This window comes from Spermophilus citellus (genome assembly GCF_964194105.1).
Source record: "Spermophilus citellus genome assembly, chromosome: 14".
Lineage (NCBI taxonomy): Eukaryota > Metazoa > Chordata > Mammalia > Rodentia > Sciuridae > Spermophilus > Spermophilus citellus.
Window position 1 is genome coordinate 77,832,245 of NC_138194.1, and position 12,430 is coordinate 77,844,674.

Consider the following 12,430-nt stretch of genomic DNA (forward strand, 5'->3'; position numbering starts at 1 on the left):
GTAGAGCCTCCCTGATTTTAGCCTAAGACCTGTCTTCCATAGACCCCTTATCAAATAGTTAATCTAAAAAATCTCCATGCAATTATCATCAAAATACAATGCCCCTCACAGTATTTTAATACTTTTTTATTTTTATTTTCAGGGGAAATATAAATATTCATTTCAATGATGACTTAATAAAATTATATTTTTCCTGATTTAAGTGCTCTAAAATATTAAAACAATGAAAGGTCATAAGCCTGAAAATGAGTTTCCTCTTCAGAAGTGCTTTGAGTAATCCATAAGATTGTGGTGGAACAGTCCTGAGCTTTTAAGTTTTATTGCTAAAAGTCCTGTCCCTTTCTCCTTTTATTTCATAAGAAGCACAGGATCATTAATGGAACTGAACTTATCACTTGATGCAATTTTAAGAGAGCAACAGCAATATCAGATTGATATAAAACTCTTCCTTTCTGGGTCTTCAAGTGTTTTATTTTTAATGATTCAAATAGACACACCATAAAAAGAAATTGATTGCAGGTAGAGATGGGAAAGGGTTTATCGATGGGTGGTAAGTTACTGGTACATAGGAATAAGAAGTTCTGATGAGCTATTGCATGGTACGGTGACTATAGATAACAATCATGTACTGTATCTTTCAACAAACTGAAAGGATTTTGAATGTTTTCATTATAAATGTTAAATGTTTGAGAAAATAGATATGTTTACCTTGTTATAAATGTTACCCAATGTGTACATGTTTTGAAACATCATGTGATATCCCATTTATGTACAAAATTTTGTGTATCAATTAAAAATAAATTGGTGATAAATAAATACAATGCTGTTTACATTATAAAATATAATTTTTATGCCTTTAATGTATAATCACAAAGTACAAATGGTAAGTAGAATTTTTGAAAACCAGCTAACAAATACAATCATATATACTACTTATTTTTATTTCATTAGAGAAGAATTATTAGAAAACAACAATGGGTGAGCTGGGCACAGACGCTTATACCTGCAATCTCAGTGACTTTGGAGGCTAAAACAGGAGGATTACAAGTTTGAGGCCAGCTTCAGCAACTGATTGAGACCCTATCTCAAAAAACAACAAAACAAAACCAAAAAGGGCAGATGATGGAACTCAGTGGTAGAATATCACAGTGTTTCATCCTCAGTCAGTACCAGGGGGTGGGGTAGGAAGGTAGTAGAAAATAAAAAAATAACAATATTATCAATAGAATTTTTTGAATATTGAATCTGTTCCAATGTGTATGTCTGCAATGGTGATTTCTTTAATGTTGACTTTGTTGTTTCCTCTCACCCTCCCACTTTCCCTCCTTCCTTATTCCCTTCCTTCTTCCTTCCTCACTTTCTCCCCTACTTCTTCTTCTTCCTCTACTTCTGGTCCCCCCCCCCCACCCTCTATCTGGATTTAGTGTATGCCAAGAACTCTTGTAACATTGGTACTACAGTTGTGCATACCACTAACCTCAATTTTACACTCCAGTGGGATCATCAGAAACTGAGCTAAGTTATGATAAATGTAAAATAAACCAGTGTGACAAACAATTACTTGAGGAAGAGGAGGAAATTGCATTATCTTGATTTAAAACAAATGTTTGAATCTATACCCGATTCATGAGAGGTTTTTAGAGAAACAATGATTCTAGGATTAATACCTTAGGCTATGGGAATATTAGCAGAAAATCTCTTGGACTAAAAAACTTCAGACATGATGAAAACATTAAAATAAGGAGAAGTTGTGAGAAAGGGATTGGGTAATGGAACGATTTTAAAGAGGTTCTGATTTGATATCTACTGAACCCTTGATTACCTGTTTAAATATAGCTTCTACTACCCATTTTCCGTACTTCTCAAATATCTTCTTTTTACTTTTTATTTTCCTTTATTTTTTTGTTTTGACATTTCAGAGGGAATTTCATATTTTTCCTATTATTTTTATAGTTTTGTGTTGGTGCTATTACATTTTAAATCATTGATATATATGTATACATATATTCATATATGTTATATATGAATATGTACATACATGTTTATATTTCTATTTCTTTTTACTGTACTTCAATTTTGTTTTATAATAGAAAATAATATATAATAAAGAATAAAGAATAATCTTTGTTTTCCCTCATGGTTACACTATCCACTGAAATGTTACTTCCACATTAATGACATGAATTTATTCTTACCTAACTCATTTGTTGTAGTACTTGGTCTCTCAGGTAAATACTTTAGAAAAAAACAAGCCTTATACAAGTGCCTATATGTGAATGTTTATAAAAGCTACACTCACAATTTTTGAAAACTGAAGAAGCCAAATATCCTTTAACTAATCAAAAGTTAAATTAGTGTTATAAAGTAATACAATGGGTTACTAATAAATATCTTTAAAAGCTATTGTTTCCACTAATATAGATGCATCTTTGATGCATTTTTCAGTTATGAAAAGCCAGACATATAAGGCTATATATTTTATAGTAATATTTATTTGATATTCTAAAACAGAAAAAAATTATAAGGATTTTAAAAAAGAAAAGAATATTTTGGGGATTTATTGCCTATAAAATATTGCTGGCATGAGTTTTAGAGAGATTGAATTATTCTATATTGATTTGTGTTAGGGGATACATAATTCTATACATTTGTCAAAACTCATAAACTTTATAGTACAAAAGAATAAATTTTTACTATAAGTATTTTTAAATCAACCATATTGGAATGAAGATGACTAAAAATGGATCTTTCTGTAGCAAAACTTAATGGCCATGATTGTGATGGCATATGTCTACAGAAAAAAATTAGGGTCTATGACTTACCAACATTAAATTTTCCAATCCATGAACATTGCATGTAGTTACAAATACTGGAAATTTTTAATTGCTTTCATCAGCTCTCTTTTGGTTCTGGATATAAGATTAATTTTCTACATATGTTGAAATAATAGTTAATTTAATATTTTTCTTTAGTTTATTAAACTGGAATAATATTTTGTACAATTTTCAAATGATAAATAAGCCTTTTATTTGTTCAATGAACCTTTTCAGTAATAATATGTTTCAAATTTAATTTTTCAAGCCTTTATTTGATATATGCTAAGAATTTGTCATTTATAATACTTAGAGCTATGGTTCAACTCTTAAACCATAATAGGACGATTCACACCCACGCGCGCGCACACACACACCTACCCCCCCACACACACACACACATATCCTTAGGGTTTGGGAAAAAAGTCAACTTTTCCTCCATTATACTAAAGTGAAGTGTATACATTTTTTTGATTTTCAGCATTTCTCTATGGTTTGAGTCTCTGAATTTTATTTAATTAATTAATCAATCAATTAATTTTGGTACTGGGGATTGATCCCAGGGTCTCACATGCTAATAAAGTGCTTTACCTTTGAGTTAAATCCTAATCCCCATTCCTAAATCTCTGAATTTTAGATCAACATAAAATAGTTCTTACTAATTTTATGGAGATAAGGAAACTAATCAATTTATGAAGGGGACATCCTTTAAAAACTTGCTGCACAAAATTACTCAATATCTTTTAAATGATCATTAGAAATGCATATAAGACCCTATTCCAGGCCTACTAAATAAAAATGTTCATGTTACTGGGTTTTTTTATTTGTTCTAATTAGCTATACATAACAGCAGAATTTATTTCAACTCATCATACACAAATGGAGCCAAACTTTTCATTTCTCTGATTGTACACAATGCAGAGTCACACCATTCATGTAATCATACATGTACATAGGATAATAATGTCCATCTCATTCTACCATCTTTCCCACTCCTAAACCCCTCTCCTACCCTCTGTCTAATCCAGAATTCTTCCATTCTTCCCTTGCCCACCCACAACCTTACTGAGTTTTATACATGAGTGAGTGCATTAGATATCAAGAAATTCTGCTTTAGATGATGGAGCAAAGATTGATTTGCTGCTAATCATTTTCAGTGTTCAGTCCCTTCATAATGTTCATGACTTATTTGTCCAAGAAACTTCTATTCAATAGAAATACATTAAATAAAAATCCAATTGAAGTCCTTTATTACTCACAAAATAGGCTTACCTCTTGATAATCATGAGTTCAATACTATCACTTCACCTTTCTACACTCAAACTCCGAAGAGGCCTTCTAGAGCCCCAAATACTTCTAATTCTAAACCAGATATTCTTTCAGAACAGAGAAAATCATGGCCCAGTATGATTCTACCATTTAAAAATGGACTCATTTTCTGCCTTACATGATTACATAGAAAGGGAGGACTAAGTTCTTTGCCATTATTGGGGCCATTTCTGAAAAATAATCTCAGCAGTGTAGATTCAATTACTTATACACTACATATTTTACCCTCTTCTTGGGAATGCATTATCATATTCTATTCTTTTGAATATATAAGATAAAGGACTTCATATTTACTCTAAACATATATTAATACTATGCATATTTATTCCAGGTATGCATGTACCTTTTTAGTTTGTGCAATTTTCCAATTAATATCTGAATATACTGATAGCATTAATTACATAGTCTGAAGTATTTTATATTTCTACAAACCAAAATTTCTATATTCTCAACATTAGTAGATTTTTACATAATTATATTTTTGATCACTGAGATCACATAATAATATGACAGGTTCAAAGACATGGGGCCTACTATAGTAAAATAATAACTGCAAATAATTCAGAAATGGATTTGAATATTTATACTTGCACTTCAGTTAAGGGCATTTCTAAAATGTGTATCAGTACAGAGTAACGGTGTAACCATATTATAGTCATTTATACTATGTGTTTAAATTTTCCTGTCAAAAAATGCCTAGAGACTTTCCTTTTTCCTCATGTTTACTTGTCACTTTTAGCTTGTCCAAGGAAGGGCAAAAATCATCATTTTTCTGTTCCACAGTCACTATTTGTGAGCTATTATGATATGTTTTCTGTTTGGATAGATTTGCAATGCTTACATTTTGCTTGATACTGTCATTGGACCAAATCCCCAAATGTAAAGAAAGAATCAGCAAAACTTGTCAGTTTTTCCTAGCATTGGATCAAAATAGGTAAAGTCAGAAAATTTTCAAACCAAATTGGAAAAGTGAAAAACAGCCTAGAGGCAATAAAACTCTTAACTAAAAGAGGAGTTGGAGGCATCATCACAAAATTTGGGAGAATACCCTATTATAAATTGAGCATACAGAATACAAGAACTGAGTGAGCTGATTTTATGCTCTTGTTTTCATTGCAATGTTCAACACATCTTTGCCTGTCACAAGTGTGAGTCAAAATAAACTCATATATGATGCATCTACCGACATGCTTTCATTTTGCTCAGTTGTTCTTTTCACCAACTTTTTTATTAGTTCATTTTTAAAATGATGTATGATTATTATGGTTTGGATGTGAGGTATCCCCCTAAAGTTCATGTGAGAAACAATGCAAGAAGGATTAGGGGTGAAATGACTGGGTTATGAGAGCCTTAACCCAATCAGTGAATTAAGCCCCTAATGGGGACTAACTTGAGTGGTAATGGAAGGCAGGTGGGGTGTGACTAGAGGAGGTAGGTCATTGATGGCATGCCTTTGGAGTATATATATTGTATCTGGGGAGTGTAATCAATCTCTCTCTCTCTCTCTCCTTCCTAGTAATGTCCTGAGCCAATTTCCTCTGCCACACTCTTCCACCATGATGTTTTGCCTCATCTTGGCCCTAGGAATGGAACTGGCTATCTATGGACTGAGATTTCTGAAACTGTAAGTCCCCAAATAAACTTTACTCCTCTAATTTATGTCAGGTCTTTTTGGTCAAGGCTGTGAAAAAGCTGCCTAAAATAATGACCTAGTAAAATATTCTCAGAGGACTTACTGGACAGAATGCCATATTTCAAAATAGTTATTACAATTGTTATTTATTATATTTCATTGAATTTAAGTGAATATCAGTATGATATTATCATAGAACTCAGAATTTAAAAAGCAAAGAAACAATTATGAAAAGTCATCTTAAAAAAACCCTCACTCCTATCTCTGACCCTCATATCTTCATGTATGAAAATATTAAATATTTGACTGAAAATTATATTATTTAACAATAAAAATATTCCTAACATATTACATATTACAAAGATAATTCAATGTCTGTATGCCAGAGTATTTCAGTCAATAGATTGAAAGTCTAATCCTTGATGCTACATCTTAGGTCATTGCTTTTCTAATTCCAAAAATTGATAATTTGGTAATGAGGAGAGAACAACAACTTATAAGACATCAGATGGCATATTCCATAATCCTAGAATTTCAAATATAATTGCAGTTTTTTTCCTAATCATTTAACAGATTTTTATGTTACTTTCCTTATCTATAGAATGGATTTGTACTTCTGTGTGTGTGTGTGTGTGTGTGTGTGTGTGTGTGTGTGTGTGTGTTCATGTCTTAACTTTTACCATAGGTAATTAAGTTAGATAAAATTGAGTTCCATTTCCTACTTAACCATTTATTATGTCAATAATAAAGAAAAACTTTATACATTTTTGAAACTTCTCTGTAAAATGCAATTATTAATATTGTACCATATCATTATAAATTCCATATGAGATAACAGATGTAAGGTGAGTATCTGAATTTTTATTTTATATCTAAAAAGTTAGTGTACTCATTTCTAAATTTAGACTTCCCTTTTAAAATACTGTCTATGTCTATAATTATGGTCTAATATATTCCTACAGCCTTAGGAAAAAAATAGAATAAATGTTAGAAAAATTGTACCTAAGTACTTAATTTACTTAGAGCACATATGTTCTACATGAGATCTAGTATATTTGTATATCTACAGATCTACTAGATCTATATCAATAGTGTCATAAGTTATCAACAGAAATTCTCTATATAGTAGATCTAACATGAATCCCTATTTACATATGAAATCTCTTGCTATAGAAAGAGGAAAAGTGGTAGCAATGACAAATAGAATTTGGAAATTGTACTTGAAAACAATTTCTTTATAAGATCCAGCACAACGACTTAGAATACTAAGCAGTATTCCATATAAAATCCAAAGTTGTGGTGTGATTCTGCTGATGTTGGGAGACTTCAAAGGGTCAGGGATATATCTGTGGTAAGCTGAAGGTGGCCAGCAGGGGTTGATGATTTGGATTGGAACTTTATGTTAGTTTCCAAACATACATGCAGGGTATTTGCTGTGAAAACTTTTATGACTTATCTCTAATTCATATGTCTTAGTTTTCTGGCAAAATGGTTCAGACTTATTTTCATGATGATGGCAGAGGAGCAGGTAAAAAGTAAGAGACATTTTATGTCTTAGGTCCTGGGAAAATGTCATTTCCATTTTTTTTTCTATTGGTATTGATGCAAATGACATTGAGGCAAACCAAAAAAAAAAAAAAATCATATCAGAATTAAAGGGTGGAAAAGTAGGCTTCACACTTTGATGGTAAGATATTCAAATGCAAATGGCAAACAGAATACAGAAAGAGATGGAAAACTAGAGCTATTTTAAAATATACATACTGTTTGGGTATGGTGGCACAGACCTGTAATCCCAGTGCATCAGGAGGCTTAGGCAATACGATTATAAGTTGAAAGCCAGACTCAGCAACTTAGTGAGACCCTGTTTCCAAATAAAATATAAAAAGGGCTGGGAATGTGGCTTAGTAAAAGTACCCCTGGGTTCAATCCCTGCTACCAAAAATAAAATAAAATACACACACCAAAGCAATATAAACATAAAATTGCTGAGGGAGAATGGAACAAATTTAAAATGTTATATACAGTTGACCAAGAGCATTTAACATAGAAGAAAAGTTCTATATTTTCATAATAATTAAAAATATCCTGAATTGGATGCTAATTAAAGGACCACAGTTTCACAAAATCATACTTACACATATTAAATGGCAATAATTTTCTCCTAGTGAAGGTATTATTGATTTAATAGAGTGATTTATTTGTTTATGTATGTGTATAACACACAGAAACTAATATGTAATTTTACAGCTTACTTATTTTCACAACAGAGCAGAGTAACCGAACTGAGGAACCTCCTTTTTCCTACTTATATCTAAATTCAGGATCCTTCTTCAATATTTGAATGGTCTTCTAGCATATCTTTCTTTTCCTTTGTCATTTCTCAAGTTTACCATATCATGGAAGAATAAGGGAGCAGAAGTGATGAGACATTTGAGTGGCACGAAGACTACTGGATAGTCTACACTTCATTTAGTTATTCTTTATTCTGATAAATGATTTCCTTAATTTAGGGGGAGATGAGAGAGAGACAAGATGGAATTCAAATATGCTCAGGATCACTAGCATCTAGTAGTTTTTTAGAAAAAATATATTTTTTTAAAAAATCAGAAATTAAGATAAAACTTTCATTTATAAATGACATTAACACAAAAATTAAGATAAAATGTCAGGTGAAAAGCCATAGCATCACTTGGCCCAGAATTGAATGAAATGGTCGATGTCAGGAAGTTCATAGATCCACCTACTATCAATAGCCCTAGGAATGATGGATTTCAGGTTGGTACAACTGCACGTACTGTGAGATGGACCTCTATAGAAGGAGTACAAGTGTGATTTTTCAAACAAGGAGAAGCATCCTGTTTGTGCACAAAAGTATTTAGTTCCATCTTCCATCAGGCTAGTTGCCAGGAGACCTATAAAATGCCGAGTAAATTATGAAACAACTCTTCTTGTGTCTCTAGAGAAGAAAACAAAGATGAAATAAGTTAAAAAGACTATAAGTTATCCCTATGCCATCACCTCACTGACAGTTTCAAATGAAAAAATAAGACTGTTTTGGGGGTATAATAATAGACATATCACTAAAATAAACTTTTTCACAATATTAGTGCTTTGCCAATCTTTGTACATATGTTACTCATAGCTCTCAAATAAAATGTTCTTGTTATGCATTATCTCCCCAATTTAAAAACTAGAGAAATTAAGAATAGGAGATTTTCTAAATACTTCACCATCAGCAAATGACAACTGAGGATCATACAATTTTATAACCTCCAAACCTAAATAGCTGCTACTCTAAAATTTCAGGAGCACAGAGAAATTTATAGCCCAGAGAAAGAAATAAATATATTTCCTGAAAACATACATGGAATAAATATTAGCCAAGAAAATGATAGTTGTTTATTTACCAGATAATAAGTAAAAAGATGGAATTGAATTGGCACCTGAAGAAACAGGAAATCCAACAAAAAGAAAGAAATGGCTATAATTAGTGACATCCAGTTTCTTTTTTCATATCTTTCAGTTTAGTAAAATGTTCATTCTTAAAACATGTGCTATTTCAGCCATGTAAATATTTGACATTCCATCTATCAACCATACAACTTCCCCAATCATTAGCATTATTAAAAATGCCCATAAGGAGAAAGAACCTGAGTTAATAGACCAGTACAGTACCCAGCTCAGTGAAAGGAGGTAAGTCAGTGGGGAGCTTCATGATCTTTCTGAGTTAAAAGAGATGGATCTGGGTGTCTGTGGAGGCTAAGGCAGCTTGACTTGCAGGTCATAATACTGGAGCAGAGATTGTTGCCTTGAGAGAGCTAAATAGATATGTGGAGGGTACCCCTCAATTTCTCCCCTCAGTATTGACCAGTTAATACTTTGTTAAATCTGCACGATGCTGGAAAAATAATACCCCAAGTAAGTTCTTTTACTATTTCTCAAGTATATTCTGTTTCATTAGCTAGAGCAGTGAGTATGACCTCCCGATCCTATGGACAAATGGATGTGGTTCTCAGAAGGAAACTCCCTCAGGAGTGCACCAAAATGAGCTCGAACTTAGAGCATACTCAATCTACCTAAAACCTTAAAAGCCAGCTTTAATAAAATCAAACTGCTGTCAAGTAATTGCTTCTCAGAACAAAACTCAAGAACATGTATAGGAATATAAACATCATCCAGAACTCAGAGAGGTAAAATGTCAATGCTTGGTTATATATTTAAAAAAAAAAAACAAGCATAAAAATAAGCTGAAAAACACAACCCATAAAGAGAAAAATTAAAGAATAAAGTCAGGCCCCAAAATAATAGGGATGGCATTATAATAGTAAACAAATTTGTTTCAAGTGCTTGGCCAACCAACCAGGTATTATTGGCTTCCTGTATTTTCCTATTGCTGCTGAAACAAACTACCTTGAATTTATTCTCTTAAAAGCAATGTATATTTATTTTATTATAGTTTTAGCAGTCAGTATGAAATGAGACTTATAGGGCTTACGGCCCAGTGCCAACAGTACTGTTTTCCTTCTGGAAGCTCTAGGAGAGAATTTCTTTCTTTGACAATTCCAGTTTCTAGAGACTTTTTGTGGTCCATTTCTCTGTTTTCATTCCCAGCTTTGTAGCATCTCCCTTCTCTGACTTCCTGCCTCTGTTTTATGAAAACATGTATGATTATATTGGCTTTTTGGGGAAATGGGAATAATTCCCCCGGCTCTAAATCTTTAATTTGATCACATCCTCTAAATCCCTTTTGCCATATAGGATGGCATATACATAAGTTTCTAAGATTAAAAATGTGGACCTTTTTGGAGGGTACTATTCTGTCCACCACTCTGAACCTCTTTCCAAGAAACATGGTTATTTGGATATATTTTCTTCCAATTGGGTAATTTCACTTTTCTTTCCTTCATGCCATTTCTATGACCATCTGAAATACTCCATCAGTCCACTTCCAACTGATGCCAGCACACTCCATAAAATGGCTTAGTCTTTTTCCCTTAATCTTCATATCAGGGATTAGGGAATTCCTCCTTTTTTAATATGTGTGGGGCCACATACATGTGATAATGATGGGGAGCTGATGCAGCAGGAGGTTGTGTCATGAGAGTCTAAGTCATCTGCTCAGAACCATCTGTCCCAGCCTATTCAACTTGATTACTTATTCTATTCCAACTTTAGTTTACACACACATATAAATAACACACACACACACACATACACACACGTACACACACATACACACAACCACATTCCTTATTTGGAATATTTTTTTCAGTCTTTTAATCCAGTAAGTAATTAAATAGAAAGAGCACCCACTTGTGTATCTATTTTATATTCCACTTATGTATTTGTGTGTTTGATCATTTGTAATGCATAATAATTGGATGCATATGATTTGAACCTTCATAATTGATTTCCACTGCACATGCATTATTGTTTGGTGGATGATCATGTTAGATTAGTTTCAGATTCACCTGGTTTCCCATTATTAAGGATTTAAGATTCATCATGGTTTTGTACCAAGCAATGACTTGGTTCCTAAAAGGGAAATATTGATCCATGGAAAATAATACAAATTTGCCAGAGAACTCAAAGTTTTAAAGCTGTGGTTCTATAATGGAGACTTTCCTAAGTCCTTATTTACCATGGACATGTTGAGCGAGTGGAAATGTATGCTATAAGGCCTATAATGGCAGAGTTGCTTGCACTGTTACATAGATATACATAGATATACCACAGACCTTTCTTTTCCTCTGAGCACCACACATTTTTAGATGTCTTCCATGTTACACAGAAGAAGAATTAGTGCACTACACCCATCTATAACATATGTAGACTCAAAATTCAAATAAACCCTAGATAGGCACAGAATGTTGCTTTAATGGTTTAATGGGAATTTCATTTTTGTATTAAAAAAGAGAACTAATCTTTGGAAATGCTTTTTTTTCCAAAATAATGTTTTTTTTTTCTTTTACATTTCAATTTAAAAAAATACATCTAAGAAAATTTTAATTATATGTCATTGACATATGGATGGTATATGTTCTAAAATAATAAAAACAAATGATTAGCACTTTCTGGGAATGATCTCAATTTTTGGTGCTTGATATTCTTGAGCTTAGTTCCATAGTGACACTGTCACAAAGGGCAATGACATGATGCCATTATTAGAGAAGCTAAAATGTCCCAGTGGGTATTAGAGCTCAATGCAAAACTTTAAGGGTATGTCACCAAGCATTAGAACGTTCAGACTTCTAAGAAAGCTTAGTACAATAAATAGGATAATTAAATAGAAAAAGACCCATTTGTATATCTATTAGTTTTAGTATTTCATTAGTATAGCAATTCTTAGATCTCTGGATAATATACTTAATAATATATTATTAGATACAAGGAGTGCTGGACAAAGCATGGCTGAGCAAATTAGGGCAAAAGAAGTTGATTGAAGTTCTTAAATAGGAACATGTAACAGTTTCCTCTGCCCATAAGTCATTAACAGGAGTGATCAGTATTAGGCTTTAGGGTAGCCACAGCCAGGTGTGCCCGATATCTGAGGATACAGTGGGGGAGCAGGGTGAGAAAGAAAGAACTAATTGCTGATTTGCAACCTATCCTTTCTATGCCAAAGATGTAGGAGAGGGGGAAAGAAGGAAAA